Source organism: Salminus brasiliensis, chromosome 13 (genome assembly GCF_030463535.1).
Source record: "Salminus brasiliensis chromosome 13, fSalBra1.hap2, whole genome shotgun sequence".
Classification (NCBI taxonomy): Eukaryota; Metazoa; Chordata; class Actinopteri; order Characiformes; family Bryconidae; genus Salminus; species Salminus brasiliensis.
The window spans coordinates 23,736,203-23,744,752 of NC_132890.1; positions in this window are offsets into that span (position 1 = coordinate 23,736,203).

Here is an 8,550-nt window from a genome sequence, read left to right on the forward strand (position 1 = left end):
AACGTCTTTGTTCCTACTTGGATATTTCTGTCCAGGCTTTATCTGAGCTTTGATAGCCGGTTCTTTTTGAAGTGTGGACAGAAATGATCGGGAGCTGGAGTTTTATCAGTCCTCCGACCCGGCCTTACCATTCTTCTGTGTGTTTGTGTGTGCGTATGCTGAGATGACAGAGAGCGGATGAAGGGTTGTGGTAGGAACTGTGAGACGTGATGTTTTACACTATTTCATGTTGAAGCGTGGATCATACTCTGGACTGGAAGTGATGTGTAATGGCTCACATGGAGGTCAAGGTCAAAGGAGATAGTGACCATGTTTTTCATACAAGCACACTTTTAGAGCCTGAAATGTGTCTGACCGGCCATGTTTGGTGTCTGAAGCTTTCTGTAGCACTGTAGCTAAAATAGCTAACACAGAACGTTATAGAAACGTTCAGCGATGTTTTTTCAGAGGTTCCAGGAAAGTTAGACTGTACCGTTTATACTGAAATAACGTTATGAGAACATTACCCACATTTCCTGGTTAGACAAACACTGATGTTACGGTAACATTTAAAGTAACATTCCCAAAACTAAAAATGCTAAAATTAAAAACTAAAAATTAAAAATGAGAGGACCGGTCACTGGTTAAAATTTCAATGGGAGTTCTCGTAACGCTCAACAGGGAAGGGTCTATAGTATTTTGCTGCTGGTGGAGAATTCCACCGCCCCAATGTGCAGATGTGCTCAAGCATAACAGCCAGGACAAGTTCTGCATTACTGAGCAGAAAGAAAAACACTATATTATTTGATTTTTTTTCCATTTCCTCCAATTTGGACCGCCAATTACTCAACCCGCACACGATCCCCCCGACATAAGTGAGGAAGGACCAAAACACGTCCCCTCTAATACGTGCGCAGTATGACACACAGTCGTTTTTCGAACTGCCACTGATGCAACATCAATACACCTAGAGGAAAAAGCTGCATCCCTGGCTTGATGTTGGGAGAGCGCCATCTACCCACCCTCGAATTGTGCTCACTCTGGGTCTCGGCTACTGATGGCTAGCAACATGATCAGGATTTAAACCAGCGATCCACTGATTATAGTGACAGTGCCTTAGACCGCTGGACCACTCAAGGCCCAGTTATTTCCAATCCAGTTTCAATATTTTGGGCTCTCCCATTCACAGAGATGGGAGCCTGGTCTTGTGTGACTGGAAATAACTGCCCGGAGTTGCAAAGATAGAAGTCGACTGAACAGACTGGCCTATGAATAGCCCCACCCATTGTTTAAAAGTCCCTGTAGTTACTGAGTAATTCACCATAGTGTGTAATTAGCCTTTGTGTGTTTAGGGGGCTAAAGTAACGTGATCTGATTACTTTCCCTTACTTTTTGATTAATTGTCTTTTTAAAACCAAAAATTCAAAAAAAGACAAAAAAACTTTGTGTATAAAATCACATGAAACTGTTCTGTGTCTAAACCAAACACCAGACAGTTGTGTCATGTAGACAATCTTGTGAAACTATTTCTCCATCAACTATGCACATTTTCTTCAAAATAGGAACTTCACAATTTTAATTAATGTAAAAAATTACTGCTCAGACCACTATGAATTTCATATTCATCTAAAATAGTTTATACTGGTTTGGTCTGCTGGTGTATGCTAGCTTTTCTAGCAGGACAGTGCAAAAGGCAGCTATCTTTTTTACATTAGGTAAGAAACTAAAACTGAGAATTGGTCTATTCTACTATGCAGTGGCATCTACACAAATGCACGTTCATGGAACAATCGTCAGAAGAAAGCTGTACTGTGTCCTCACCACAAGTACAGTTTGGTACTACCAATTAACCCACCAGTTCGTAACTCCCCCGTCTCCTACGATACATGCAAAGCCAGCTACCACCTCTTTTCAGACTGCCACCGATGCAGCATTGCCAGGCATCCAACACGCTCTGAGGAAAGCGCCGGGTCCCCAGCTACGCCACACCAGCTAACAGATGCCTGTGCAGGCCAACATTGCTTAAGAGTGATGCGGGGAGAGAGCGCCATCTACCCACCCATAGAGAATGCATCCAATTATGCTGTCTCTAACTCCGGCCGCTGATGGCAAAGCAGCATGGCTTGGAATTGTCACCACAAATTTCAGCATCAGAAGTGATAAAAGGAACATCTAAACAAGCCTGATGCATTTTGGGAACACATCCTGTGCACTGATGATGTTAAAGGTTTATGGCCTATGGTAAAAAAAAGGTGCTGAATTTCTTGAAAAGAACACCTTTCCAGCTGTTAAGCATGGGGCTGGATAGATCATGCTTTGGGCTTGTGTTGCAGCCAGTGGCACTAGGAACATTTCAGTGATAAATGGAAGAATTGATGCAGTTACCAGCAAATTCTGAAAGCTAACATCAAAGAGTCTGTCAAAAAAAAAAAATGTAAAACTAAATGTCTCAGATAAAACCAATGAAACTGAATACAGCAATCAAATCAGTTGCAGTTGCAATTTACCATTGGTTTCCATTCTTTTCAGCAATAGGGTAAGACAACTTAAATGTAAGCAGTTGTCAGCAGTATATTCACATTCCTGTTTCTGTGAACATAGATATCCAGCACTGGACAACATTTAGCTATAGCATTTCTTTTGAAGCCAAGTCACTGAAAAAATGTCCAGCACAGTTTCTTGACTTTGATGGTTGCAGTGGGAGTCGTTATTTCTGAGCAGTATTATTTAGAGATGTGCGGGTGGACGTTCCCTGGGTTTCTTTATGTTCCTTCGGGATGGCCATTGCCTCTCTGCTGCTGTGATTAACTTAGAAAAGGGGAACCGAGGGCCTCTGAGTCCTTGAAGACGTCCTCTGTATGACCCTGCTCTTCATTGATAATGTGGGAGAGCTGTTTACTTAGCAGAGAGTGACCTTACCCTTACATACTCTTGTGTCTGTTCTTATTGGTGTTTATTTGTTTTCTGTAGTTTAAGTCTAGTTTTATAGGCAGTTGTGGTTCAGTGCTCAGTGGTTAGAGAACAACATAATTGATCACAAGGTTGTGGGTTCGATACCTGTGTTTCTGAGCTCTTGAGTATAACCTGTAACACTTCCTTCTTCAAAAGTACTGTAGCATGGCTGAGCCTGGGCTCTGACCTTGATTTTCTGGGATGGGATATGCAAAGAAAAAATGTGTTTTCTAAGTATAATGACAATAATGGAACCTAATTATAATGGGAAAACAACATATGTAAATTCTTGGGCTTCTATAGAAATGAGTGCATCATTTTACACATTATTAAAATATACTAGAAACCTCTCTTAACTTGTATTCCAAGTAATTTTGGAGCATTTCTATTGGTCCATTCATCATGCAGTTTAGATACAATGTAAAGAACACCTGCACTAAATATGTTATGCCATGTATTACATATTGTTGCTTTCATGCAAACTGTGTGTGTGTACGCATGTACATGACTTTGAACAAAATGTATTTTACAAACACCTTAAGTTTAGATTTTTTATTATAAGAGAAATGCTATATATTTTGGTTCCTCGGATTAAGATCAGGACTAGGTTTTAGGTTAGTATTTACAGTATCCGTAAATACTGTAAATACGAGGGGTGATCGGGCCGATCTAGGCATGTTTTAATGAATCAGATGTTGGCTATTTTAATCCTAATCCAGTTCCAAGTCTTTGTTTTAACCATGGTGTTCAGTGTGCCATCTGGTGTCCTCAAAGCGCCATTAACAATAAGGATGTTTTCAGAAGATAGATAAAAGAGATTCTGCAGTGTGGAGCTATTTTACAGTGGAACATGAGAACAGACCATAATATCTGAATCTTTATAAAACTGAAACGCTCTGTTTTACCAGCGGGAGAACCTCTTGCCTCTCTGTGTTTTTAAATCAGCACTGAAGAGCACATTCAGAATGGAGTGGAGGCTAACACTAATGCAAATACACACACACACACACACACACACACACACACACACTATAGAAACCCAAATCACAGCACATTCACCTACTGTAAACCAGTGATTACACACCAGCAGTCGACAAACAACAACAGATATCAGCCCAGAGTGTGGACTGCTACACACACACACACACACACACACACACACACACACACACACACTATAATTTGACTGCAGTGTTTTAAAGAAGCTGGAAGGTGATTGTTCAGGGAGAAGAGTCAGATTAGATTGTATGATATTAACACTATAAAACAGTCATTTTAAGAAGTCTCTACTAAACTAAATCAATCAGTCCAGAATGTCTCATTATAGATATTTTACCTACAGTGATGATATAGTACAAATCCATACTGTCCCATTAAAATCAGATCCATTTATGCCATTAAAAAAAATAATGACCTCATTTGAAATGGGCAGTTTTTATTTTTACATTGAAAGTTAAGAAGCTTTATCCTTCTCCACCAAAAAGTCGACCGAAAGACAACATTGTGTTGCTTTAGTGTATTTTATTTCTATTGGAATTCTGAATTTATTTAAATCAAGTACATTTCATACCTGAATTGTGAGGGAAACAGCGTTGAGCTGACTGACTGACTGGAAGTTGAAGTCTGGTCTACAGTGTTGGCACATTCAGCCTGTTATGCGATTAGTCAAAGCTTTTCCAGAGTAAGGAATTCCCCTGCTGTTCTTCTGTTATAATCCAGATGATGCAACATGTGAAGACTCAGCCTTTTCTGGACTCTCTCTGACGTCCCCACCCCCCTCACCCTCGGCCCCTGGAGAGTTGAGCTGTGGGTCAGTGGCACTCTGCCTTGGATGTTCCCAGACAAGCATTCCAGATGTGTACTGACAAGGAGGTGAGGGTGGGATCCAACTCCCCAAAACCTCAGCCTGAACCTCAGCTGTCCTGGGCCTACCTCTCTCCAAGGGTCTGGACCCAGCGGTCAGAGAAGCTGCCCTGCACTAATTGAGCCGTATCCTAAATGATTAGTTCCAGCAGTGTAGACTACAGTCAGACTGGAGCACTTGGAGACACATGCCATCCAGCATCAGTACGAATGGAGAATGATTGATATGGACTGCTGTGTGAGGTGAAAACATGGTTTTGGGACAACTGAAAGAGTTTACATGAGTTTCTGTAGCATGCTGAGGTAAAAAGTTAATGCGTTCACAGATTTTACAATTTCACATCAGTAATAATCAATTATGACAGATTATAAGGTCTTGCATAGACTCTGGCATAGTGTTTGTAATTTGTAGATCTGTCTGTGTCTATCCATTCATATACACCAATCAGCCAAAACATTAAAACCAGGCAAAGTGATTAACATTCATTATCTGGCTACAGTATGTCAAGCAGTGGATACATTAGGCAGCAAGTGAAGAGTCAGTTCTTAAAGTTAGAACATGTTGGATGCAGGAAAAATGGGTAATTGTAAGAATCTGAAGCAACTTGGCCATGAAACAAGCCATGATGGCTAGACGACTGGGTCAGAACACCTCCAAAACATCAGGCAGGTCTTGTGGGGTGTTTGCGGTATGCAGTGGTCAGTACTACAGCAAAACTGCTCCAAACAAGGACAACCGGTAAACTGGTGACTGGTGACTTACTGATGCTCATGAAGGCTCACAACTTATATGGACAAAAGTATTGTGACACACGTCTTAATCATTGAATTCATTTGGTCCTATTGCCACAGGTGTATAAAATCATGCACCTAGCCCTGCAGTCTGCCTTTCCAAACATTAGTAAGAGGATGGTGTGCTTCTAAAGAGCTCCCTGAATTCCAGCGCGGCACTGTAATAGAAATAGCGGTGCAATTTCTATTTTAGCGTTTAGGAACCACAGCAGCCATAGCAAGTTACAGAATGGGATCGCTGAGTGCTAAAGCCGTGCATAGTGCATAAAAGTGGCCAACGCTCTGCTGAATTAATAACTTGCTCAGGTTTGAGTTCCAAGCCTAATGTTAGAGCCGCAACTCCATAATAATGCCTATGGATTTAGAAGAGGATGTCATCAAAGCTCCTGTAGGTGCAATATGTAGGTCTCCCAGTCCTTGATTTGCCCTTGATTCCTTCCTTGAGCCCTTGATTTACTAATAGATTTTGTGATATACAATTAATATCAATGTGGCATATTTTAGTGCTGTAATTTGGCTGGGGCTTACTTTCCAGATGTTTCCCAGCAGTTCCTTCACTCTAAAATGACACATTCTCACAGTTCTGTCTCTGTGAAAAGTGTAAATGCTCACACTGACTTTATGGTCTTTTTCCCATCCTCAGTAATAGTGAGCTCATACTACTCCATCCTCGCTGCTTGGCGACAGCGAGTGGCTCATTGCACTGACAGGCGACACCTGGAGGAAATGGATGTGGATGTGAAGAGACCAAAACTACCCAAAGGTATTTCTTTCTTTTTCTAAGGTTACAGAGAAAAGAAGGACCTCCTCTTTTATTTACGATGCTATAAACACACGCCTTTCAAGTTTTTAGAAAGATACAAACCCTGCACTCAAACCAAAACGAGTTCTTCTATAGAGTTCTGCTCATAGAACCCCTGGTAGCACTTTATCTCTTCAGTGTTTATGAACAGAACTCTCTTAAGTTCAGCAAAGTAAAGGTGCTTGAAATGGTTCTTTGAGGAACTACTTTTGTTTGTAGTAGAGATGTGTGAGTGTGAAGAACCTTTCAAAAGTTTAAAAAGAACCTTCACTTGATGTAAAGGTGCTTTACCCACTTACAGGTTCATGGTTCTTCTATGACATCTCTGAAAGAACCATTTGATGGACCCTTACATTACGAATATGGGTCATTTGTCTGTAACAGTGAGCGCTAATCCATCCAATTGATAATTACTTATTATTTATTGCAATAATTGATTAAAACAGTATTTGAACAGGTCATATGAGCATTTGTGTAAGTGTTTTGCAAGTTTAAATGACTAGCTTCCTTTTAAACTGAAACAATCAACATCTGTTACCATAACTGAACATCACGCAGTTCAGTTATGGTAAAATGTCCATCTACACTCCCATTTGTCCTCTTGACGCCCACACTGACATGTCCTGTACCAGTGTTGCAATCTATAGCCTGTAGATGGGTTGTCAGAGTTTGAGTCTTGTGGTCTGTTCTCAGATCAGACTGCTGACTGATCTTTAATAATGTTACTTTTGGCTGTTCTTTCTGAATCCACACTATATTCAGGACTTTTTAATACATGTCTTTTTGGAAGTGCTCCAGTTGTCCAATGAGGGGGTTCAGAGAAGTAAACAAAACGAGGAAGCTGTACATCATTATTCAGTACATCGCTATTCAGAATTTGATAGTTTTGACAACTTTAAGTAAATCAAATCAGTTCTTTTGCCCCCCTTTTTTCACTTTCATTCATATCTCTTGTTCAGATTAGAGATGTAGAGAGTGTGTCACCTAAAATTCCACTGTTCTGAGCTGAAAGCAAATTTAATACAAAAATATTATTATTTATTTTTTTACATAATTTTAAATATAATAGTTGTATATTTGATGTACTTTTAATATCTGAAAAAAATCATATAACATTTTGTTTAAATACATTCGCATTCTTTACAGATGACATGTATAAAAAAACATAAAAAATACTAATAATTATTTAGATATTTATTAACATAATAATAATATATTTATTATGATTACTTTATTTTTTTAACAGATAAATATAGATTTCTTTAAACATAAAATCTCTATATCATATACAATATACAATTTTATAAATATATATTTGTTTCTAGATAAAAATAAATAGAAACAGTGCTCTTAAACATGAAGAAAATGTCAAAAATAAATGTATAATGTCCTATATAGACAAAAATATTGGGACACCTGCTCATTCATAATTTCTTCCGAAATTAAGATTATTAAAAAAACTTTGCTGTAAGAATTTAATGGCATTCAACAATGTTCAAGAACTTTGGTGAGGCCAGCATGTATAATGATCACTGCCCACCTCATTCCCTACTCCCCAACTCATCCCAAAAGTATTGGATGGAGTACTATACTAGCAGAGGTCCACTTTTCCACGGCTCATTGCTGGGGGGCTTTATACCCCTCTAGCCCAAACATGGCATTAGGCACGGTGCCAATGGATTAATGTTTATCTGCTCTAGAGAGTCCTATTCTATTGGCAATACTTATCTACAGGGACTAGATAAGCTTTGTGTTGTAGCTGAATTCATGTGTCCACAAACATTTGTGTATTCACTTATTTGTACTTTTTCAGAACATGTCATTTCAAAGGGTGTCCAAACTTTTGCATTTGAGAGTGATTACAGTTACTGTTCACACTAGTGTTACCATTTAACTGTGGATCAGTGTTGATAGCAGCCTACATTGTTAGTCAGCAGTGTTTAAATGCAGTGTTAGTTTCTATTTTAATTTTAAGTCCAGTGGTGGTAGAAAAGCACATGACCACAGAAATGTATACAAGAGTACACCCACACACTTACACACTCATCAAATAAGTTAGAACACAGAAAGTGCTGTCCTGGGAGATGACTAAAGCTAATGAAGTGCTCATCATTTTCCCCCAGCTTCAGCCTAACTCCTCCTCCAGGCCGTGCTGGAGTTGT